The following is a 25,827-nucleotide window of genomic DNA, read 5'->3' as shown; positions in this document are numbered from 1 at the left end:
TTTGGTTATTAAGCAAGCTAGTTGCAAAGTATAAGTGTTATTGTGAAGTACTTTAATAAAGGCCTTTTTTCCATTATTCAATATTGGAGTTATTTATTTAACAGTTTAGTGATTCGAACTTAGCAGAAGATTGCAAATAAGAAGATTTGCAGTAAATTCGTTACAATATCAATAAATAAAATGTTAATATGTCTTTTGATTTGCTTGAGGAAGAGTTTGAGAAGCATAAATTTTCAGCCACTCACATTTATAATGTAGATGAGACGGGGCTTTACGTTGTGCAAACCAAATTTACAAAAGTCATTGGAAAGAAAGGTAAAAAGCATATTGTAATAAGTTGCATGAGTGCTTCTGGATTTTATGCCCCCTTACTTCACTCTTCCTAGAAAAAATCACAACGATCAGCTCATGAAAAATGCGCCACCAGGCTCTCGATCTTCTTGCCATTTATCAAGTTGGGTGCAGCTTCTTGACATATTCACAATTGTTTCTTGATTTTCTCGAATTCACAAAACCAACGCAAGAAGATCCAGTAATGCTGATTTTAGATGGACACTAAATATTGAAATGAGCAACTTAGCTCATGAAAACGGAGTGCTGATGATATCATTGCCTCCGCATTCCACTCATAAAATGCAACCGCTAGACAGAGCTTTCATGAGCCCACTCAAGACTTATTACAGTAACGAATTGAAGCGTTTTATGAGATAAAATGGACGACAAGTTACTCAATTCGATTTAGTTGGTCTATTTTCCAAAGCGTATTATAAGGTTCAGACTGGCCAGGTTGCAGTTAACGGTTTCAGATGTACTGGTATATACCCATTCGATCGAAATATTTTTACTGATGCAGACTATATTGCTGCACGTAACTTCCGAAAACTCTGAAGTTTCCGAGCAAAATAATGCAACTTCTAAGACTGGACGTACTCTTACTTCACCGACATCTAATACAAATCGAGTGACTTCTCCAGAACCTGTGGCATCAACCAGTAAAGGAGTCGTTTCACCATGGCAGATTTTACCTTTGCCAAACATTAGAAAGCCAGTTGCTACCGGAAGAGGAAGAAAGTCAAAAGCTACAGTATTAACAAAATCACCATATAAGAAACAGTTGGAAGAAAGCTTTCGGAAGATCCGGGAAAAAGTGAAGCCAAAATTAAAAAGAAAATGAACCTTCACTAAACCAGCAACGAAAGCTAGAAAAGATGAATGTGAAGAATTAACCAGTGACTCCGAAGTAAGCGTCGTCTACGCAGAATCGAACCAAGGGGATTTTGTTGAAATGCCTCCAGACGGAGCAATTTGCTCCTTTTGCGAAAAGTTATGGAAGGACGAAAGATATATATCAGAATGGTGTGCTTGTGCTTGTTTACAGTGCGACACGATTTGGGCTCATAACGTCTGCATTCCCAATAAGAATCAACTTTTTATTTAGAATCCAATTTTTATATTATTAATAGTTTTTAAGCAATTTTCATATTTCAAATAACTTATTAATTTTTAGGATCAACGAACCAAGGAGGAATTTTTTTTATCTTTTGAGCTATTTATCTTTTATTAATAAAATTGGCAAATTTTAAAATAAGTTATTTAATATTTTCCCTGCAAAAATCGTTGGACCATGTGGTCCACTGGAGTACTTACCATTCTACTCCACTGTAATGCAGCGATGGACCAACTCATGTTTCTACACGAACATGTTGTAAGCCGATCATTCCTCGTTTTTAACGATTGTAATCGCTACACAATGTTTACTGGACTGTGGGTACTCCATGGATTACTCTGATGTAATGCGGAGCTGGAGTATATGGTCCAGTCCTAGGACATCGCAATGTTAATTGGACCATATTTTTTGTATGAATTGTGGTTAATTTTGGAGAACTCGGTTGGTCCATAGCGAGTACTCCATACATGCATGCATGGAGTACTCGCGATTTTTGCAGGGTTCTTCAGTAAAACTAAACGCTATACCACAAATGCCGCAGTTCCTCCATTTTGAAGATATTTCTAAGGTTCCTCCAGAAGTTTTTTGTAAACTACTTCTACTATCAAAAGAGCTGACTCTACATATGCATTTTCTAATTTATGTGCAATCGTTGCAGATCTACGGGGTATTCTGTGTACTTGACAAATTGTCAATAAGTTGACAAGTAATCAAGATTTTTATCAAGTTGGCATATATTTCTATTCTGTGCATAGATTGACAACTCTAAAAAGCTCTACGACCTGTTCTTTTCACCATATTGGGGTGAACTAAATTAGCTAAGCGTGGGGCCGTTGAGGGCGCGCAATTTAATGTGAGTTATAAGTGAGTAATTTGATGCACTTAAATTTATATGAATCGTGGCACAGTGGATAACGTACCCGGCTTACACGTTTGGGTTGCGGGTTCAAAGCCCACTGCAAGTAAGCATATTTATTAAATTTATTATTTTTTTTATTTTATAAATTATTATTTTAATAGACTGTATTTTATTTTCATTTAAATCGACGGTTTAGTGCAACAATCGCGAAATGGAAAAAACGTAACAGTTAAATATTGGTCTTAATTTTTTGTAACAAATATTTTAAAATCATAGTTTTTTCAAAGAAATCAAAAGTGGTACGTGCTACGCATGAGCAATTGGAGCGATATGTCTCATTTTATGCTTCTAACCCCGAAATTGGAATAGGAAAAAATAATCCGCTGGGATTTTTGGGGGTCATTTCGGCATGGCTTTGGGGACTCCCTCGGAGCATTTGGGGTTTCCCTCGGGGTCATTTGGGGATCATTCCTGGACGGGTTGGGGACTCCCTCGGGGTCATTTGGGGGACATTGCGGGATTGTTTTGTGGTCCCCATCGGGTGCATTTGGGGGTCGTTCCGGGATCTTTTTGGGGACTCTCGGGATAATTTGGGTGTCTTCCGGGATGATTTTAGGGACTTCATCGGGGTCATTTAGGGGTCGTTCCGGGATGTTTATGGGGACTCCCTCGGGGTCATTTGGGGGCCATTCCGGGATGGTTTTGGGGACTCCATCGGGTCCTCCCGGGGTCATTTAGGGGTCGTTCCGAGATCTTTCTGGAGCCTCTCTGGGGGTCATAACCCCCAAACAACCTCGAGAGAGTCCCCAAAACCATTCCGGAATCACCTCGGGAGAGTCTCCAAAAAGATACCGGAACTGCCCCTAATTGACGTCGGGAGGACCAGATGGAGTCCCCAACCCCATCACGGAATGTCCCCCAAATGCCCCCGAGGGAGTGCCCAAAACTGTACCGGAATGATCCCCAAATGATCCCGAGGGAGTCGCCAAAACCGTCCCGGAATGATCCCCAAATGACCCTGCGGGAGTCCCCAAAGCCATGCCAAAATTACCCCTAAACGACCCCGAGAGAGTCCCCATAAACATCCCGGAACAACCCCCAAATACCCCGAGGGAGTCCCCAAAACTGTACCGGAATGATCCCGAAATGACCCCGAGGGAGTCCCCAAAAAGATACCGGAACGACCCCTAAATGACGCCGGGAGGACCAGATGGAGTCCCCAAAACCATCCCGGAATGTCCCCAAATGACCCCGAGGGAGTCCCCAAAACTCCTGGAATGATCCCCAAATGACCCCGAGGGAGTCCCCAAAGCCATGCCAAAATTACCCCTAAACGACCCCGAGAGAGTCCCCATAAACATCCCGGAACGACCCCCAAATACCCCGAGGGAGTCCCCAAAACTGTACCGGAATGATCCGCAAATGACCCCGAGGGAGTCCCCAAAACGATACAGGAACGACACCCAAATGACCCCGGGAGCACCCAATGGAAACCCCAAAACCATCCCGGAATGTCCCTCAAATGACCCCGAGGGAGTCCCCAAAACCGTCCTAAAATTACCCCCAAAATCCCCAGAGGATCTTCCCACAATAATAGCAAAAGTAATAAATCTTCCATTTTCTCTCGATCGCACAATAACAGAATTCTAATTTAAGTTTATCCGTATAAATTAAATTATCAAGAGCGTTTGACTTATTGACAATTTTTCACCGAAAAGGCTTTTTATTTTTTACATAGAATAGCAATTACTTGATAAATTATCAAACTTGACAAATAAGCAAGATGGTGAATTTGTCAAGTGCACAGAATAGGGCTGCTATGTGCTTGCCACACTCTTCAGCGAATGTAGAACGAATTTTTTCTAAAATAAATTTAAACAAAACAAAAATCCCAAACCGTCTGGAAACTGATACATTAAAAGGAACATTGATAGCCCAAGATTATTTAAAATTGAATAACTTTTGCTGGCATAATATTAAACTGCAAACAAATATGCTAAAAAATGGGGAAAAATGGGAAAATCGGGAAAATGTATAACTAAGAAATTAAATTATATAGGAGGAGGTTCGATTCGGGCTCAAAGAAAAAATAAATAAATTATTGTAAAATGACTGAAAACAAGTACCTTTTGTTTGTAATACAAAAATTATCTTTCAAGACGTTTTTTGTTATTTAAAAAATAAAACGAAATGAATTGAAAACGATTTTACATGTTTTGTATGTGGCAACCAAAAACAACAATCAAGAGCAATTTTCAGAAAAGTGCTTATAAAGTTTATATTGTTGAATGAAACCTGGCAATCTCATTTTGGTTTCCGGCGAATACAATCAATCGTACGTGTGCCACCTTTCCGGGTCAAAATTTTTTTTAAAACTGACCTTCACACGCACACCTGCATTTGAAACTCATTTTCTAGTTGTTATTTATTTATTATTTGGGCCGATCCTGGCTGTACTGCAATGCCAGGCCAACCCGTGACAGAGGTGGAGCAAGCCCCTAAAACACTCCGTCTATTTCCAAAAATCAGTTTAACATTTTTTGTCCTTCGATGAAGGATCTATTAGATGTTAAGCTAATAAGAACAGATACTACACTTTTGATCTAAGCCATAGGCCGAGAAGCGATAAAGTTAAACGAAATAAAATGGTCTATTTTAATTCCAAAAGTTATAAAATGTTTGAGAATTCAAACGAGACATCACTCTTCAAAATCCGACTTCAACGAAAAATTTGCCAGCCAAACAGGCAACTCACAAATCCTACAATATCAACAAATGCTATAAAAATAAAAACTAGTCATGCACACGAAAGCAACAACAAAATATTTATTTTGTATATTCATTTTGCTAGCATACGTTTGTAAACGTTTCAAACCAATTGGTGCAAAGTCGAAAAAAGCAAATCGACATACATACGCCCATACAAGCCTGCATACGTACAGCCACACGCCCGTATAAGCCTTGATACATACATACGTGCACGCTCACCTACCACCAGTTGTTGTATTCGTTTGCCAATCTTTTGGAAAGAATCAACTTTTGTTTCTATTGTTCCGTTTGAATATGTCAACTAGGGGTAGTACTCTTCAAGAGTAAAAATTTTTCGTTTCAAATTTTAGATTTTCGTTGAATAACTAAAACAGCAATATAATATAACTTTGATAGAGGATCAGACATTAGCATTTTTCCAATACTTTGTTTTTGAAATATGTCATGCGCTGCAAAAATTTGCAAGTTTAAAGTGAAATTACCTTTTCTTCTATTGGTCATAATTTCTGAACGGGCAACGATATTTTAACAATTTTTATGCCAACTAGGGGTAGTACGCTTCAAGAATAAAAAAGTCAAATTACATAGTTTTTGTGATTAAAATTTCAGCTTTTCGTTAATATTTAAATATTATAAGTTTTTAGCAACCTTTCTTTTTTAAATAAATAATTTTCTTGCCGGCTTGAGGTCCAATTTTGTAAATAAAATTTTTCAAAAATTGTTGAGTTTTTTTCTTCAACAATTTTTGAAAAATTTTATTTACAAAATTGGACCTCAAGCCGGCAAGAAAATTATTTAATATTTAAATATTTATAATATCTAATCAATAAAAAAAAAAAAAAATTTATATTTAAATAATAATATTTTAAAAATAAAATATGTGTACACTATTTTGTTATAAATATAACAAGAGATTTTCCAATGCCATCTAATACCATTTCACACAGAGTGTTAATTAAAAAATTATGTCAGTTTTTTACATTAACGCCCTTATTGAACTCAATCTTCCATACAAAACTATCGCATTATGGAACGCCTTATGGACTCAAAAATCTAGTTCGTATTTCTTAATGGATCGAATTTTGTCTATGTAACAAATGACAATAAAAAATATAACTTCTGATTTAAAAAATATAGAAAAACACCGAAAAAATAGAAAATTTTATTTTTACTTCATTTGCAACAAAAGATAGCTTTTTTTTTTCAAAAATAGGCACCTATTTGGTTAGGTGCAGCACCCAGGAATAGTTACACACCCATGTTATTTAAATTGTCTTTATAGTTAAGGAAGAGACGGCTCCCATCCATTTTAAGAATTTTTACTAAAAGCGTAACATTTTTTGGGGCTACTGACAGATGTTCGCTTAATTAAGCCAGTGGCTCTGTATGATAAGTAAAACTTAAGCATTTCATTTAGCAAAGTTGTCATTCCATTAAGCTGCTGTGTGAAATGTTATGTGGCATGCATATTTCGTTGTTGTGAGTTCCAACTCTTTCAAATTTTTAGGGCGTGTATTTTAATTTTATAAACCAAAATGTGTGAAAAGCGCAGTTTCGAAGGGCATGCACAACACTAAAAACAAAATGTATATTTTGTAGATAACAAAAAACATCAAAAATTAAAATTTTATCGTTGACATAAAAAACGAAATGAAGAAAATTTTGTTATTTTATATTTCGAAAATTTGGCAAAGAGTATTCGGAAATAATATTGAAACTCAAAATATCAAATTTTGTTTGATATTGTCAAAGATATAAGTACATATGTATGTATATAACAAATATGCTGAAATTGTTTTAAGAAAATATTCTTATTGGACAGCCTTGATGGTTATGGCCCTGTTTCATAATTCGAATAGTTTTAAAATGGTATTTATCGTTGACATAAAAAACGAAATGAAGAAAATTTTGTTATTTTATATTTCGAAAATTTGGCAAAGAGTATTCGGAAATAATATTGAAACTCAAAATATCAAATTTTGTTTGATATTGTCAAAGATATAAGTACATATGTATGTATATAACAAATATGCTGAAATTGTTTTTAAGAAAATATTCTTGTTGGACAGCCTTGATGTTTATAGCCCGGTTTCATAATTCGAATAGTTTTAAAATGGTATTTATCGAAACAAAAAATATATATGAATACCTATTCGCTTTTTGCTTTGATTTTCTAAAAACTTAACGTTATATTCTCATTGATAATCATATATTTTTGCTTATATGAAACAAAATTTGTCTTGTTTTGCTATTTGAGAATTCGAACTCGAACGGCACACATTCTAAACCGTTTTGAAAATAATTAACTTAATTTTTGTTGGTAGAAAGTTCTGAGCAGATTTCGTAAAATATGCCATTTGTTAGACCATTAAATTTTTTACACCTAAAAATCACAATGTTAATTTGTGGGAAAAACTGTATCAATCGAATTTTTCTTCGAATCTTTCAATATAGTTACATATTTATTAATAATTAAAAAAAAATCGAATAATCGACATAAAAAACTGGGCTCGTATTACGTGTTACGATCCGTGATCGAAACTAATTTTTTAAATTGCAATAGCTCTGAAATGGGGGATCGGATTAATGGTATATACGAAGTAGTGGCAAATAGTACTCGTTAGATACATAACTTATAATAATTTTTAGAAATAGTTATCGCTTGATTGAAAATAGTTTTCTATAGTTTTCTGTCACTGATCGTAACACGTAATACGAGCCCTGATCTCACAAAAAAAATTTTATGACTGTGCGTATATTTATTTATTGAGCAAACTGCCGATGCCACGCTCAGATATTTAGTATCCAACCTTGACACGTGATCTTGAATTTTATACTTTGTGCCTTTTACCTGCATATTGCTGTTAGTGTGTATGCATATCTAAGAAATACACATACATATGAAAGGCTACAAATTGTTGACTTGGAAACAAGTATTAACTGCCTTTTTTGAAAGTTGCATAAGTACGTTTTTAAAAGAAAAATTTCCGACGGTCTTTCTGGCATATGGTGTTATCTTCTTTCTAAAATAAACGTAAGTAAATTTTCATTAACAAAGTGGACTTTTGCCTTTTTCAAAAAAAACCGATTCCCATATAAATATGTGCACGTGCATTTTACATATAAGACCGTTTCAGAAAAAAATGTTTACTTTCGAATGCATGTTGGAAATAGCGTTCACAGAATCAAAAAATAATGGACCCTTGAATGTATCTGTGGTCCGAAGAGATATTAACCTAAGTCGGCTTATAAAATACTAGAAATGCAATATTTTAACTGACGCATTTCATAACAAAGGTTTTCCGAAACTCACGACAAAAACATTTTTAGAACAGCTCATATAAAAAATGTTATAAAGACCACAGATATATTATTGCCTAGTGAGCTTGCCTGGTTCAAGTCCAACGCAAATAAAACCAAGATTGCTTCGCCTCTAGGTTATTATAAGCAAACCATGCGAATGTATTTGTAATAAGGAACTTATTGCGATCTTGTTGATTGCGTAATTTTGCGATCTTTTTCCAAACGAAAATTTCTTTGTAAGAATATAAATATTTTTTTACGAAACGGTCTAATGTATATACATATATATGTACATACATCTGTTTTCACGCCAGCAAGAAGTGTGTATAATGGCATGTACTGGGGTTTCATTTTATATTTGTAGTCCTGCGTACTTCTACTGTTCTTCGGCGGCTGTTATTGTACTATGAATATACATAAAAGTGCACTGAGAACATCATCTACGTCACATACATGTCGGAAAAGAAAAACACAGCCAACTGAATAGAGCCAAATATATATATATATACTAAAGGCCGCGGTACAATGACATTTTTCATATAGATGCGTTTAACACAAGCTTATGCATTCCAATAACATCGCCACAATCAACCAAGATGTTGCGTTTGTAAATATGAAGGAACTTCAGACTTGGCAATTTAAGTTTATTACACCTTGCCCATTCATGTACAAAACTTCGCGAAGCACTGTTGTAAACATTCTCCCTATACAACAAAAATACTTGCTAACATATTTTGTGTCGTAATTCGATTGTTATATTGCAGTTTTTAATTGTGAAAAATGTTAGAAAATTTACCAACCAGTGAGTAAAATAATTTCACTTGCAAAGTGTGCCAAGTGTGCCAACACCCTTAGCCAAAGCAAATGTCAAATTCTTCGTCTTATGATTTGCTTGGAACAAAATTTGGGAGATGCCTACTTTTCAATATCAGATGGCGCCAGTGTCGCTCATTCTACCGTTCTCCATAAAAATACGTGCAATCTACTCATAATGCATAAGCTTGTGTTAAACTCATCTATATGAAAAACTGCTTATGTATCGGAGCTATAATTTCTACACTTCGCATATGACGAAGTCGCCGAAATACTGTATCGGCACTGCGCACATGGTTATAAATTAAATGACCAACCCTCGTATTTGTACTTTACATTTTGCAAACGGTAAAAGGTGATGATTCATCCCCGTTTGTACATGCTATTCAGTATTTCGTGTATAACATTTCACTTATTGCCTTAATTTGTGTTTAATTTTAGATCATACTTCTCAAACTGTTCATAAACTCTCGTAATAAATACTTTAGTAAAACTAAAAAAAATTACTCTGGCTTCTCTTCAGTTGTCGAATAAATCTTTCGCCTTTTACTAAAGATTTCCGTGGAGAGGAGCACTTTAATGAGTCTACAAAAAATTTTTGAAAGGTCTGCAGCTTACTGTTGTGGACCAATAATTTATGAATGTGATTCCATAAATTCGTAGTTTAAAAAATGTGGTTATTTTTCGTAGTTGCAACACAGTGTTGCAATGTTATGCGGCAGTTACCCACGAACGTACGTAGAAAAAACGTGTCAGCTGACACGACCTATCTTATGAGTGTGCAATGTAAACGAAAACTCACCGACGTGCAACGCCCGTACGTACGTAGCCCGGAACGTAGAAATCAAAACAATTTTGATTTTTTCCGTAAGAACGTGTCAGCTGATCGCTCTCTCACTAGACAGAGTTGCCTAGTAAACTTTTGTGCGCTAATTTTTGACCGTTTGCAATTTTATGCAAAAACGCCTAATTAAAGTTTGAAAAATTGTGGAAATAATTCGAAATAATTATGTAAGAGTGCTGATTATAAATATTTAATCCAGGGATGCACCTTAACGTTAAGCTAATCGTTTATCAAAAAATTTCCACCGTTTCCGTTGAAACACTTCTAAATATTATCGATAAAGAAATTATCAAGATAAATTGTATCTCGTTTTTAACCGAAACAAAAACCTTTCGTTAAGGTTAAAAACGTTAACAAAAACGTGATACTTTATATTTGAATTGTGCTGGCAATGCTATAGCCAATGGTGAAGCCGTAAGGTGGTAACAGCGAGCGGACATACACACAAACTCCATACAATTTGTTTGTGTAATTCGTTTGTGGTAATGTCAAAAATGCTCTGAGAAATGTTCGTACTGTCAAAATTCATGAGAAAAGTTGCAATCAGCTTGGCCAATGCTTTCACCTTTAATGACTACGCCATCAAAATGGATAATATAGCATTGCCAGCATAGTTTGAAATTAATAATCAACATAAACGATTTGATTTCGTTTTGATATGGCAGAAAACGAAACAAAATCATTTCGTTAATTTGACGTTCTTAACGTTAATAAACGAAACGAAATGACTTTGTTTCGTTTACTAACGTTAATTATCGTAACGAAATGATATCGGTTCGTTGGTTAAGTATGCCTGATTTAATCTATTTATACTTATTTAATATGTATTCCGGCCTTTTACAATATCAAAAATTAAATTGGAAAAAGTTGATGTTTCCATAAGCATACATGCAAAATGGTCAATGGCAACAGTGCTTATCTGTAAACAATACACACACAAATATGTTATGTACATGTACACAGACGCACACATTGATTCCTACGGGCTTGAGAGTTCGGTCAAACGTGCTTCGTACGACAAACGTCCTTACGTACGGCACACGTCGGTGGGTAACTGCCGCATTAGCCTTTTCGAGGCTAGATTTATCCTTTTTTTTTTGCCTTTAGCTTCGAAATTTTGGGTTTAGCTTCGTGACTTTTTTCTAGCCTTTTTTACTCCGAATATATTTTTAATAATTTCTAAAATAAAATAATTTCAATAGTTCCTGTGACCACCTAATACCTAATAATATGATTTCTCTATAACAGATTAATACTTTTTCTGCTGAAAATTCGTTGAAAGTCTCAAAGCCAGATGTATTTTCTTACTTTGAAAAAGAGAAGTATAGTTATTTTTCAAGTCAAATAGCAGTAATAGAGCCGCAGTGGCGAAAACCTTATAACAATACAATGGAAAAATGTAGTTACACTCCACCATGGAATTTTGGTCGGAAGTCCGAGAACATAAAAATGCATTAAACGAACCTCCTTTTTTAGAACTTGTCAAATTCATATTTAGTTTTTTAGTATTACCACTCAGTAACGCGGAGGTTGAAAGAATTTTTAGTGGCATGAAAATTCTGAAAACTAAATTAAGGAACAAACTAAAAATTAAGATGCTTAATGCACTGCTTAATATTAGATGCTCGTTTAAACGCTTATCTAAATGTTGTAATGATTTTGAAATAATGGTAAATAGCTAAACTTTATACGCAGACTTAAGCTCTTCTCTTTCTTCAGACGGGGAATATTTTATATAAATAATTAGTTTGTAATATTTTTTTATGTATATACACATATGCAATCATTTAAAGTAATTCCATGTGCTAGTCAAGGAAAATGTGCCTGATATGTTTTGAAACAAGAAGTTATGTTTTTAAGTTTTTATTTACAAATGTGTAAACTAAAATATAAAAAAAAATTTAATGAATTAACCAAAAAAATTTCTGGCCTTCTTTTAGCTTCTTTTTTTTCTTCTAAATTTAGCTCTTTTTAACCTTTTTTTTTGCCAATCTAGCTTCTTTTTTTCATCACCTGGCAACACTAGTTGCACACACGGAAATCCACGATGGAGATGCCGCCGAAAAAATTAAAGTGGCGCAGGGTGATAAACATTTCGCTTACAGCGCATCTGGTCGTAGGTTCGATTCCCGCCAAAATTATAATAATTTTATTATTGAAATATATTTTTTTTATTAATCATTTTACTTTTAAATCATAAAGTAAAAAATATGCCTCCAAATAAAATAAAGCGATGTGTTTAACAGTGTTGTCACTTCTAAAATCTATTTAGTGGTAGATCTCCTAAAAATAGTGGTAGCATTTTCAAAAACATTAAAACCAATTTTTTTTTCAAATTATTATTATTCAACCATTAAAACGAACATAAAAACTTCAAGTGCATTAACAACATAACATACATATAATTATCTGTATGAAGAGTATGTGTATACTGTATAGGCTTTAGGCCTTATCAAATAAAAACATATACATAATTAAATAATAGTGGGACTCTCACCTGGTTTTTAACTCTGAAGTTAGTAGTCGGTAGTTTTTAGGCGTTTTTTTTTAATAAACTATTTGAATAAGTATCAAGGAACTATTCTTAAAACTTTGAAAATTTTTTTACTACAAAAACCTTAACAGCTGAAATTAATAATCAAATGCGAACTACCGACCAAGAACTTTAACAAACCATGTGTGGATACGACTAAAGTTAATTTATGCCCCTATTACGGTATACAACTCAACTTAGTTGGGTTGTAATTAAATCAACTCAACTTTTAGACAACTCAACTCCTGTTTGGTATTACGAGTTACAACTTATTTCAGTTGAAGTTGAATTGGTGCTGCCAACGTAGGAAAGTGATGATTTGACAGACAAATGAACAGCTGATGAATTTGTGGCGGAAATTTAAGCATTTGCAAAAGTGATTTTGTTATTACAAGATATTATATGATATGAAATCTATTTTATAATGGCGAAAATGTTGGCGATTGACATGTCGCGAATACGGAAAACATTTATTCTATTCCCTTGGAACTACCTAGCACCAAGTAAGAAAATGTTTAATTGACAAATGATGAGCTTCAAATGAAGTTATTTTGCAGATTTGAAAGGAAGCATTTTGCTCATTACTAAACACAATTAAGGAGCATTTCCGCAAACGCGCTCCAGGGAAGGCTTTATCCCTATTTTAAAATTATTACACTCAGATTCCTTGTTGATATGGCAGCTATCAAAAATGCTGGTGTTGGACTGGTTTTAGATATTATTGAGGAGCATATTTGTGCGAAGTGGATTAAAACCCAAACAACAAAAATTGTATTTTACTCTAAAACAGGATTCCCAGGAGTAGTGGGTAGTATCGATGGGACTCATGTTCGCATAATTTCACCTATTTTGGCTGCATCCGAACTGCGGCCAGCCTCATCCAACTTCGGAATGTCGCTCCATAAAGTCAAAAAGTTATTCCATGTAATCCTTCGTTTAAACGTTGTTTTTTCTATAAATGTGTACAAAATTAGGATTCGAAAGCGAAAATTAAAAATTGTATTTCTGTCAAAAAATATTTACAAAATCCCACAAAATGGTCCGAGGGGGTCCAAAATATGACGCCCGATCCATAGTTTTTTTGCACAGAACATCTTTCTGCGTTGGCGGCCTTCGGCCGCGATTTGTAAAATAACCCTGGGTTGATCCGACGCCTTTCTACAGTAGTGTGTACAAAAAATCCGGCAAAATACAACACCCACATAAAAATTTGAACCGAAATGATATGACAGAAATTAAATACAAAATACAAATACAAATTCCAAAATCGGAGGTCGAAACGTGTCTTTTGATACCAACTTTGAAATTTTTTGTTAAAAATTAGGTGGTGAGCCGTCTTCTAAAGCGTAACATTTTTTCAAAACAACTGCAAAATTGTATGAGACAACTGCTAGTAATCAGTTGTAAGATTCTGACGTCTTTGACAACTACACCAACACAAGGTTGTAAACGGTAATGCCACAAAAAGTTGTTAGACTAGACAACTCAACAGACATTTTTTTGACAGGTTGAGTTGTAATCTGTAATACCAATTTGCGAAATTTCAACCCAACCAGAGTTGAGTTGTAAACGGTAATAGGGGCATTACAGTCTTCAAATATTCCATTTTTCATAACACATAGTTCAAACATATAATAATACTACTAAGAAACCGTATAATAACAAATTACTTCAATGGTATCCAGCGAATACCAATAGCCCGAATCTAATGAAATAGACTTGTGCATTAAAACAATTTATTTTTTAAATCTTACAATTTACATCCGTGACATCGAAGGCATCCATCGGATACTGCAATCGACGGCTGAGTGGAATATCGCTCATATCTCGGCTGCCAGTTCGAGAACGCCCTATCTGAGAATGTTTTTCAAAAACACCATAATTCAGTTTTTCATTTGAAAACGACCTATCTCAGAACTCCATTGAAGAACGCCCAAAATGTTTTTCATAAACGTCCCAGCTTATGTCACAAATTTATTAAATTTAAGCTGAGATAGAGCGTTTTTGAAACAAGTTCTGAAATAGGGCGTTATTCCAAAATTTTCTGGGATAGGACGTTTTCGAAACGGCGATATTCCTCTCAGCAGTCGAAATATCGGATTATTACAAAGTTTTTGGCACGAATTTCCCATCAATAAAGTTAAATTTTACATAAAATTGTGTAAGTATTTTCGAAGGTACGTAAGTAATATAAAAATCACACATTTCTTTGGTGAAAATTTGAAAAACTTATACAGAGTGTGCTTTACGTTTAATTTTCAACATACTTAAAAACCTTATAGCGTTTTTTTCTGGCTAAAGTGTTACGCTTTTTGTACGCCGCGCAAAGATTGTTGTTCTATTATAAAAAAACAGGCAACGCCTTTACGGGATATTTCGTTCGTTTGTGAAAATTGTTGCCTGCTCGCAACGCAAAAGCGTTACACTTTTACACTTTATAAAATGGTGGTGTGGCAATGCAACTCTGTGAAACTCTCAATTCGCTCTTAAGGTCTCTATTAATATGAGTGAATATGGTGAGCTGAAATGTTCTTTGTATGCACTATAAATGTTGAAAATTTGCTAGTAGGGTAGAAGTAACTCTATTAAGGCTTTACCATTTACTTAGGCAACAACTTATTTCAGAAAAGAAAACGCTATTAATTTTAGGTCATTGTGAGCAACTTAAAGAACATAGTCAAATGCAGGCAAATAAAAAAGTGGTTGATTTTTAAAAAAAGTGGTAGGAGTGGTAGATCGGGATTTTTGCCTAAATAGTGGTAGATCTACCACTATAGTGGTAGAGTGACAACACTGGTGTTTAAACAATTTCTTGAGCGTTTTTTGTGATCTGTTTTGTCAAATTCTGAAAAGAACCTCAACAAAGGAAAAAAATGTACCAAATCATTCAAAAATGTACCAAAAGTTTTCGGATGCGAATTTGAACCAAACTAGAGTTATATTCTGCTTTTTATCCAAAAACTGTTTTTAGTCAGGAAACTCTTTGAGTTCTTTAAATACCTCAGTTGACAAAAAGTTCTTTTTCGTATCTATATTATGACAACTTCATCGAGTCTTTAGTTTTTATTAAATTCGAAACTGTTTATTTGAAGTATATTTCTGCACTTAGTTTTAATTAAATTTTGTATAAAAAATATCCTTTCTACGTTTGTGGATGAATTGGGAATCGACAATACGCCTTGAACTTTTTTATAAATATTGGAAAACATTTGCGCGTTTAGTTCATTTTTAACTGATCTTAATTCTGCCCAAAAGCTGCATATATTTAAATTCTTGAATTTTTTAATGCTCTCATTCTCTCTAAATTCGGAATTAATTTTCTCTATTTTATGAAATTCAGATTTCGGTAACAAGTCCATAACTAAAGGCACAATACTATTTGTTTCGCCGCTTAAAATACTTTCTGGTGAAAGCTTTGCAACACACAACAAAGTTTTATCATTTAAATTTACTTTCTTTAATAAAGTACTACATCTTTATATATAAAAATCACGTGTCACATTGTTTGTCCGCGATGGACTCCTAAACTACTCAACCGATTTTGAATTTGTTTTGCACCCCGTGTGTAGTTTGATCTAACTTGAAATATAGGGTAGGTTATATCTCAGTTTATGGTCGCAATATTATTTTATTATTATTTATTTTTTTATATGTTTATAATAAAAATAATAATAAAATGTTACGTGTATGCAAAGGCTCTCATATTTTCAGGTGGTGCGGATATACTTCCGTGTAATTGGTTGGTGTTTAATTAGAGGATCAGAAAAAAGTGAAGAGGGGTGGGGGAGGGAAGAGTTAGACGGAAAAAGCTTATTAAAATGTATGCAGATAGGCCAAATTTAGGGCAGAAAAACGTCTCCCTGGTCTGCTAGTTTGTATATAAAATTGTTTAGCAAAGCTCTTAAATATGTGTACGTCATCTTCTTCGAAAAGGTTGTTTGATAGAATAATATCCACATTAACACCGCAGTAAACTTCATCTGGGGTTAAGTGATTTTCGTCTGAATCAAAATTTAACATCCAAATAGGACTGGAGTCTCAACAAGAGTTTTTTATAAAATTTTTAATTTGGTAATAAGTAAATGTGTGCGCATATCTTCAGACTGCATTTCTATATTCACATTATTTATTTCATTTAAAATATAAGTAAGAAATGTAAAATATACTCTATAAATAGGACTTTGAAAAATTTCAGATATAAGATTAATATATAGATTACACCTTTTATTTTCAAATACGTAAATATTTAAATAATACTTGAGGGTATCCCATTGCTCAAGAATTCTACCTATGACTGCTTGTCTACAAAGCCACCTTGTGGGGGCGTACTTTAGTATAACATGCATTTCTGCACCTAAATGTTCTTGAAAACTCTGAAAGTCTGTCCTCCTAACGGGAGTTTATCCAATAATTGCAATCATTTGTGCAAGTATTATGAGAACCAATAAACGTAGTTGTGGCTGGTGATTTTGTAGCTGATAACTAACTAGTAAGTTCTGGAATGGAAAAGCCTAAAAGTATGCAACGAAGAAATCAAACAGTATAAAAAGACGACAGTAGTGGCGCGATAATTCAGTTTAATTTAAGCTATCAATCAGTTTTGATTAAGGACGCAATCTGTCGGGAAATAGTAGAGTTATTTATTGTGAAGTACTTTAATAAAGGCCATTTTGCATTATTAAATATTGGAGTTATTTATTCAACAGTTTAGTGATTCGAACTTAGCAGAAGGTTGCAAATAAGAGGATTTGCAAGTAAATTCGTTACAGTATCAATTTTGTTGGAAATGCATTACAAGCGTCAATTGAAGCTAAATTTAAAATGTGATAAATACATCCATTAACACGCAGATTTGGAACAACTCAGCCTTGCTTGCACTCCGCTTTTTGCTCCCATCATAACCGAGCAATTGTCGGCAGTGAAAGCAATCATTTTTTCAAGTGGTATTGAATGTTCTTTCAAACATTTAATAATGGCATTAAAAATACCCTCCGTGCCACTATCGGTCAAAGTTATGAAATCTAAAAATTTATCAATGCATTTTATCAAAAATTCGAATCCAAATTGCCAAATCTTTTGATATACATATATCAGCCGCTTCATCTATTATAGAGAGTAATAATTCTTCTTTCAAAATCCAATTATGGATTTATAATTTTCTGGCCCTGTTATTTGAGTTATTATTTTCTGTGCTTTAATTCTATTGATGCCAAATTTGTTCACAATTTTAGAATCAGTTATGCTATTTTTCATAAGCATATTTAAATGATCCATAATTGCAAATGGCAAATTGTGCTCGGCAACAAAACAACTTAACTATATATTATCTTCGAAAATTTTTAATTTTTTTTGTACATTCAGAGCTGCTTTGCAAATGGCTTGAAGTATAGTGCGGTGTATTACACAAATTTACCACAAATATTACACAATAGTACCAACGTACATTCGGGAAGCGAAATGTACCAAAACAAGTAAGGAAGGCTAAGTTCGGGTGTAACCGAACATTACATACTCAGTTGAGAGCTATGGAGACAAAATAAGGAAAATCACCATGTAGGAAAATGAACTTACGGTAACCCTGGAATGTGGTTGTATGACATGTGTATCAAATGGAAGGTATTAAAGAGTATTTTAAGAGAGAGTAGGCCATAGTTCTATGGATGGACGCCATTTAGGGATATCGCCATAAAGGTGGACCAGGGCTGACTCTAGAATGTGTTACGATATGGGTATCAAATGAAAGGTGATAATGAGTATTTTAAAAGGGAATGGGCTTTACTTCTATAGGTGCACGCCGTTTCGAGATATCGCCATAAAGGTGGACCAGGGGTGTCTCTAGTTGTACGATATGGGAATCAAATGAAAGGTGTTACTGAGCATTTTAAGAGGGAGTGGGCATTAGGTCTATAGGTGGACGCCTTTTCGAAATGTCGCCATTAGGGTGGGCCAGGGGTGACTCTAGAATGTTTTTGTACGATATGGGTATCAAATGAAAGGTGGTAATGAGTATTTTAAAAGGGAGTAATCCTTAGTTCTATAGGTGGACGCCTTTTCGAGATATCGCCATAAAGGTGGACCAAGGGTGACTCTAGAATGTTTGTACGATATGGGTATCAAACGAAAGGTGTTACTGAGCATTTTAAGAGGGAGTGGGCATGAGGTCTATAGGTGGACGCCTTTTCGAGATATCGTCATTAGGGTGGGCCAGGGGTGACTCTAGAATGTGTTTGTACGATATGGGTATCAAACGAAAGGTGTTACTGAGCATTTTAAGAGGGAGTGGGCATTAGGTCTATAGGTGGACGCCTTTTCGAGATATCGCCATTAGGGTGGGCCAGGGGTGACTCTAGAATGTGTTTGTACGATATGAGTATCAAACGAAAGGTGTTACTGAGCATTTTAAGAGGGAGTGGGCATTAGGTCTATAGGTGGACGCCTTTTCGAGATATCGCCATTAGAGTGGGCCAGGGGTGACTCTAGAATGTTTTTGTACGATATGGGTATCAAATGAAAGGTGGTAATGAGTATTTTAAAAGGGAGTAATCCTTAGTTCTATAGGTGGACGCCTTTTCGAGATATCGCCATAAAGGTGGACCAAGGGTGACTCTAGAATGTTTGTACGATATGGGTATCAAACGAAAGGTGTTACTGAGCATTTTAAGAGGGAGTGGGCATTAGGTCTATAGGTGGACGCCTTTTCGAGATATCGCCATTAGGGTGGGCCAGGGGTGACTCTAGAATGTTTGTACGATATGGGTATCAAACGAAAGGTGTTACTGAGCATTTTAAGAGGGAGTGGGCATTAGGTCTATAGGTGGACGCCTTTTCGAGATATCGCCTTTAGGGTGGGCCAGGGGTGACTCTAGAATGGTTGTACGATATGGGTATCAAACGAAAGGTGTTACTGAGCATTTTAAGAGGGAGTGGGCATTAGGTCTATAGGTGGACGCCTTTTCGAGATATCGCCATTAGGGTGGGCCAGGGGTGACTCTAGAATGTTTGTACGATATGGGTATCAAACGAAAGGTGTTACTGAGCATTTTAAGAGGGAGTGGACATTAGGTCTATAGGTGGACGCCTTTTCGAGATATCGCCATTAGGGTGGGCCAGGGGTGACTCTAGAATGTTTGTACGATATGGGTATCAAACGAAAGGTGTTACTGAGCATTTTAAGAGGGAGTGGGCATTAGGTCTATAGGTGGACGCCTTTTCGAGATATCGCCATTAGGGTGGGCCAGGGTGACTCTAGAATGTGTTTGTACGATATGGGTATCAAATGAAAGGTGGTAATGAGTATTTTAAAAGGGAGTAATCCTTAGTTCTATAGGTGGACGACTTTTCGAGATATCGCCATAAAGGTGGACCAAGTGTGACTCTAGAATGTTTGTACGATATGGGTATCAAACGAAAGGTGTTACTGAGTATTTTAAAAGGGAGTAATCCTTAGTTCTATAGGTGGACGCCTTTTCGAGATATCGCCATTAGGGTGGGCCAGGGTGACTCTAGAATGTGTTTGTACGATATGGGTATCAAATGAAAGGTGGTAATGAGTATTTTAAAAGGGAGTAATCCTTAGTTCTATAGGTGGACGACTTTTCGAGATATCGCCATAAAGGTGGACCAAGTGTGACTCTAGAATGTTTGTACGATATGGGTATCAAACGAAAGGTGTTACTGAGCATTTTAAGAGGGAGTGGGCATTTGGTCTATAGGTGGACGCCTTTTCGAGATATCGCCATTAGGGTGGGCCAGGGTGACTCTAGAATGTATTTGTACGATATGGATATCAAATTAAAAGTATTAGTGAGGGTTTTAAAAGCGACTGGCCCTTAGATGTATATGTGAAGGCGTTCTCGCGATATCGACCAAAATATGGACCAGGTGATCCAGAAAATCATCTGTCGGGTACTGCTAATTTATTTATATATGCAATACCACTAACAGTATTCCTGCCAAGATTCCAAGGGCTGTTGATTTCGCCTTGTAGAACTTTTTCATTTTCTTCTACTTAATACGGTAGGTGTCACACCCATTTTACAAAGTTTTTTCCAAAGTTATATTTTGCGTCAATAAACCAATCCAGTTACCATGTTTCATCCCTTTTTTCGTAGTTGGTATAGAATTATGGCATTTTTTTCATTTTTCGTAATTTTCGATATCGATAAAGTGGGCGTGGTTATGGTCGGATTTCGGCCATTTTTTATACCAAGATAAAGTGAGTTCAGATAAGTATGTGGGCTAAGTTTAGTAAAGATATATCGGTTTTTGCTCAAGTTATTGTGTTAACGGCCGAGCGGAAGGACAGACGGTGGACTGTGTATAAAAACTGGGCGTGGCTTCCACCGATTTCGCCCATTTTCACAGAGAACAGTTACCGTCACAGAATCTATGCTTCTACCAAATTTGAGAAGGATTGGTAAATTTTTGTTCGACTTATAGCATTAAAAGTATTCTAGACAAACTAAATGAAAATGGGCGGAGCCAAGCCCATTTTGAAATTTTCTTTTATTTTTGTATTTTGTTGCATCATATCATTACTGGTGTTGAATTTTGACTTAATTTACTTATATACAGTAAAGATATTAAATTTTTTGTTAAAATTTGAATTTAAAAAAATTTTTTTTTAAAAAGTGGGCGTGTTCTTCATCCAATTTTGCTAATTTTTATTAAGCACATATATAGTAATAGTAGTAACGTTCCTGCCAAATTTCATCATGATATCTGCAACGGCTGCCAAATTACAGCTTGCAAAACTTTTAAATTACCTTCTTTTAAAAGTGGGCGGTGCCACGCCCATTGTCCAAAATTTACTAATTTTCTATTTTGCGTCATAAGTTCAACTCATCTACCAAGTTTCGTCGCTTTATCGGTCTTTTGTAATGAATTATCGCACTTTTTCGGTTTTTCGAAATTTTCGATATCGAAAAAGTGGGCGTGGTTATAGTCCGATATCGTTCATTTTAAATAGCGATCTGAGATGAGTGCTCAGGAACCTACATACCAAATTTCATCAAGATACCTCAAAATTTACTCAAGTTATCGTGTTAACGGACGGACGGACGGACGGACGGACGGACGGACGGACGGACGGACGGACATGGCTCAATCAAATTTTTTTTCGATCCTGATTATTTTGATATATGGAAGTCTATATCTATCTCGATTCCTTTATATATGTACAACCAACCGTTATCCAATCAAACTTAATATACTCTGTGAGCTCTGCTCAACTGAGTATAAAAAGTACAAATGTACCATTATTATCATCACTGGTGCACGGACCTTTAAAAAGAGAATGTTGGTAGACGAAAAATTAAAATAGTGGTAGAAGTTGGTAGATTTTTTTTCAATAAAATACAATAGCTACACTTTATATATGTACAAAACAATTCATATTTTATTGTAAAACAAATAAAGCAGATTTCACGGAAATAACACTTAAAAAAAACATGTAAACAAAACAAAAAAATTAATGTAAATTTGTATATATAGAGCTTATGCCTATATGATACTTGCTTTTTTTTCTGTATTTTGAGCTTGAAATACTGAGGAAACTTTACCAATACGTCTCATTACAACAACAGTTTTCCAATGTACCAGTATTTTTCTGCCACACTGACATGTTATCGTTTACTTTAAACTTTTTTATTTTAGTTCAAAATCATTCATAAAAAACTAATGAAAATAGCGCAGGAAAATATTTGCGAGTAGATGACTTTCGTCTTCGAAATTTAATCGTTTCTTAATTTCCTTACAAAGGCAAATGTTGGTAGATTTTTGGGCTTTGGTGGTAGAAGTGGTAGAAAACGAAAATGGGCTAAAAAGTTGGTAGATATACCAATAAAGTGGTAAAGTCTGTGCACTGCTGTGGACATAGGTCATGTGTACAAATTTTTGATTACCAACAATTTGTAACTCAATGCTCAGTTGTTAAATGGCGCACACTTTCTGGTGTGTGGCAGAAGCTGTCGTTCAGTTTAGATACTTACGATTTCGAATACAATCTTGTTATGAAGTAATGTAAATACAATTGTGATTTGTGCGACCTCTTAGATAATTACTTATTTTGTTTAAAGCTGGCTTCTTATTGCCGATTTAACTTTTCAAGCTAAAGAAATTACCCTTTTTCAAAAGTTAATTGGTTTTCGTAGTTACGTATCAAATAAGACGGTGAGGAGAATACCCAAATCGAGGGCTATTAATAATATATTTCGCAATACGACAAGAGCGAAGTACTATACGCGTATCCAAAAGCAAAAATGACAGAGCACCGAAAAGATTTGAACAGGGATAATACCAGATATTATTGTCACGAATTTAGTGAAATTCCTCTTATTTGCAACCTTCTGCTAACGTTCGTATCGCTAAACTGTTGCATAAAATAACTCCAATATTCAATAATGTAAAATGGTCTTTATTAGACTACTTTGAAAATACTTCACAATAACACTTATACTTCGCCCCCAATAGCGTGCTTAAATCAAACTGATTGCTGCTTACTCAGCTTTCGCTCCTTTTATACTCTCTGCTGTCTCGTTCGCATACTTCTAGGCGTTTCTTCTACTAGAATTTACTACTTAGTTACCAGCTATAAACTTACCAGCTATAAACTACAGATACATGTTTATAGCATCTCGCATAGCCATATTCGTGTGTATATGTGAGTAATACTTCCACCGATGATTGCATACTTTTGTGAGTATCTCGGATATATGCATGTGTTTGTGCGTATCCCTCCGGTGATTGTATGTGTGACATATGTGTAGACATAATGATTGATTTGTTTTTGTACATATAAGTGACTGCTTAGTATCGGTTTAGAGATGATAGTATCCCTTAGTGTTGCTAATATTCGTCACAGTATTAAAATATATCATGGCCAGGATTGACCCACAAGGCATCCCTTCCGAATCCATTAAAGAAATTGTGACAGTGCGTCTAGCGGTCCTGCTCAATGTATATAATAATTCTTACAAAAGGGATTGTTTTCTGAAGCATGGAAGAGCAACAGCTGGGGTTAATTTGCAAAGGTGAAGGCGAGGATGCATAATGGCGATAGCTACTGGCCCTTATTCATGCTTGATAAAAGAGTACAGTTTTTACAAGTTACTAAAACCACATACTGCAGTTGCCATAGAATAAATAGGAGGACAATGCCATATCATCCTCACTGGAAACAGTTTTTTTAATCCTTTAACTCAATTTGACCTAGTGCAATAATATTTGGTATCTACGTCATGTATATCGAGGTCTAAGCAGTTTTGAACAATTGAGCGCTTAATGGGATCCTTTGGGAAGCACCTTGGGATTGTTCTCGGACTCTATCAATCTATCTTTCCGGATTTTTTTGAATTTACTTCAGGTTTTTGTTACGATACGGTATTGCTTTGGAATAATAACGGGATAGTCCACGTATAATATGGATTTATTGTTTTTCAATAAATTCGATATTATTTCAGAATAGTTTCGGCACCATCACCGCAACATTTCGGCACTGTTTTTGGTATAATATCAGGGCTATCTGCACAGTCATAATACTTGGTATCTTATTTGGGCGTACATGTCGAGCTTTCAGCAATTTTGAACAATCGACCAAGGGAAGGGATCTTTTGGTAACCACTTTGGAATTTTTTCGGGACCATTTCGTAGTATGTCAGATTAATATCGAGATCGGGATAGTTTTCAGGACAATTTGGCGTCATTTCGGGAGCGATTCGGGACTGTTTCGAGTTCAGTTTTTAGGATTACTCCAGCAGTGTTTTGTGATAATATCAGGATACTTTACGTAACATTTTGGAACTATTTCTCGTCAAGGTTTTCTTAGGGCCATTGATGGACTATTACTGGGTATTTTGGGATAATTTTCGTTTAAATTCGGATCTTTCCCGTTATCATTTTGGGACTGTTTTGTTAATCAGGCCTATTTTGGGATAGTTTCGGGACTAATGCTTGATCATTTCTGGATTGTTTCCAGTACAACATGTCTACGGCTTATTTAGGTACTGTTTGCGGAATAAGTCGGAAATATTTCGGAATCGTTTTTGGAATAATTTAGAGGCAATTTCCGTGGTTTATTACCAGAATATATGCCGACGACTTGAAGATATTTTCGAAAGTTACCAATCTAACTGACATAGCTAAAATTCAATTAGACCTTAATAATTTATACACCTTTCGCTTAATATCAGCAAATGTTTTCATGTTTCTTTTCCAAACTCTAATAATCTTTTAGCATCATCTTACAGTATTTCAGCTCATACTCTGCAGATATCCAGTGAAATAAAGGATCTTGGGGTTATTTTTGATGCCAAGCTCTCTTTCAACAGCCATAATAATTTTATAGTATCGAAGTCATATGCTATGCTAGGTTTTCTTAGAAGAAATAGTTCTGAGTTCTCAAATCCCTATACATTAAAGTTGCTTTACACCACTTTTGTACCTCCCTATCTGGAGTATACGGCCATTATCTGGGGTCCATTTCATTAATTTAGGATAGACAGGATAGAACGTGTTCAAAAAGTGTTTCTTAAATACGCTTTGCTCTGCCTTCGCTTCTCGGAACCAGTTCCCTCCTACAGGTCTCGATCATTGTTAATAAATCTTAAATCTATAGAAAAAATAAGGTCTGTCCTCTCGTTAACTTTTGTTTTTGGCATTATACAAGGAATTGTTGACTGTACTTACCTTCTGGAGCGCATTTATCTTAATGTCCCGCAAAGGACACAGCGATATTCAAATATTTTTATTGCGAAAACTACAAACTATCTTCGGAATGCCCCTTTGTCAAGGGCTGTTAATGAATTCAATATAATCTCTATTTCTATCGATATTGATTTTTCGGTCTCGAAATCATGTTTTCTGTATACTTTAAATTTAATATAATCTATTAATTTGCTAAATTTTAATTTACTCATAGTCTATAAGAATATTTTTCATGTTCGTAGACTAATTCAAAGAAATAAATAAATAATAGCTGGCTCAAGTTCTTATGGTTTATACATACGTAGACCATTTCGGAATCGATTCAGGACTGTTTCGAGCTCATTTTAGGATATAGGATTAACTATGGATAATTTTGGGATTACATATTTGGCGTATCGCTTCGAGATTGCTCTGAGATCATTTCGGGACAATTTACGTGGACTTCTGATTTATATTTTTTTATTATTTCGGAAGTGTTTCGGGATTGCCTTCGCATAATTAGGGTCCTATATCTGGATGCATGGTGGAATCATAAACAAATGAGCCAAGATCCCGCA

At 35.1% G+C, this 25,827-nt stretch overlaps 1 protein-coding gene and 2 non-coding genes across 5 annotated transcripts in view; 1 reads left to right on the top strand and 2 right to left on the bottom strand.

The window, feature by feature from the left end:
- The window catches only part of Fer2 (48 related 2), a 115,046-nt gene that overhangs the window by 55,911 nt on the left and 33,308 nt on the right, over positions 1-25,827 (bottom strand). The gene's annotated exons all lie outside the window — the stretch shown is intronic.
- On the bottom strand, positions 4,738-4,933 carry LOC137238951 (U2 spliceosomal RNA). The gene has a single exon (XR_010949256.1). It is a non-coding gene; the product is annotated as a U2 spliceosomal RNA (small nuclear RNA).
- LOC137238960 (U5 spliceosomal RNA) lies at positions 9,695-9,815 on the top strand. The gene has a single exon (XR_010949262.1). It is a non-coding gene; the product is annotated as a U5 spliceosomal RNA (small nuclear RNA).

This window comes from Eurosta solidaginis, chromosome 1 (assembly GCF_040869045.1).
Source record: "Eurosta solidaginis isolate ZX-2024a chromosome 1, ASM4086904v1, whole genome shotgun sequence".
Classification (NCBI taxonomy): Eukaryota; Metazoa; Arthropoda; class Insecta; order Diptera; family Tephritidae; genus Eurosta; species Eurosta solidaginis.
Note: the sequence above shows the minus strand (reverse complement) of the source record. Positions and strands in the feature narration are given on the sequence as shown.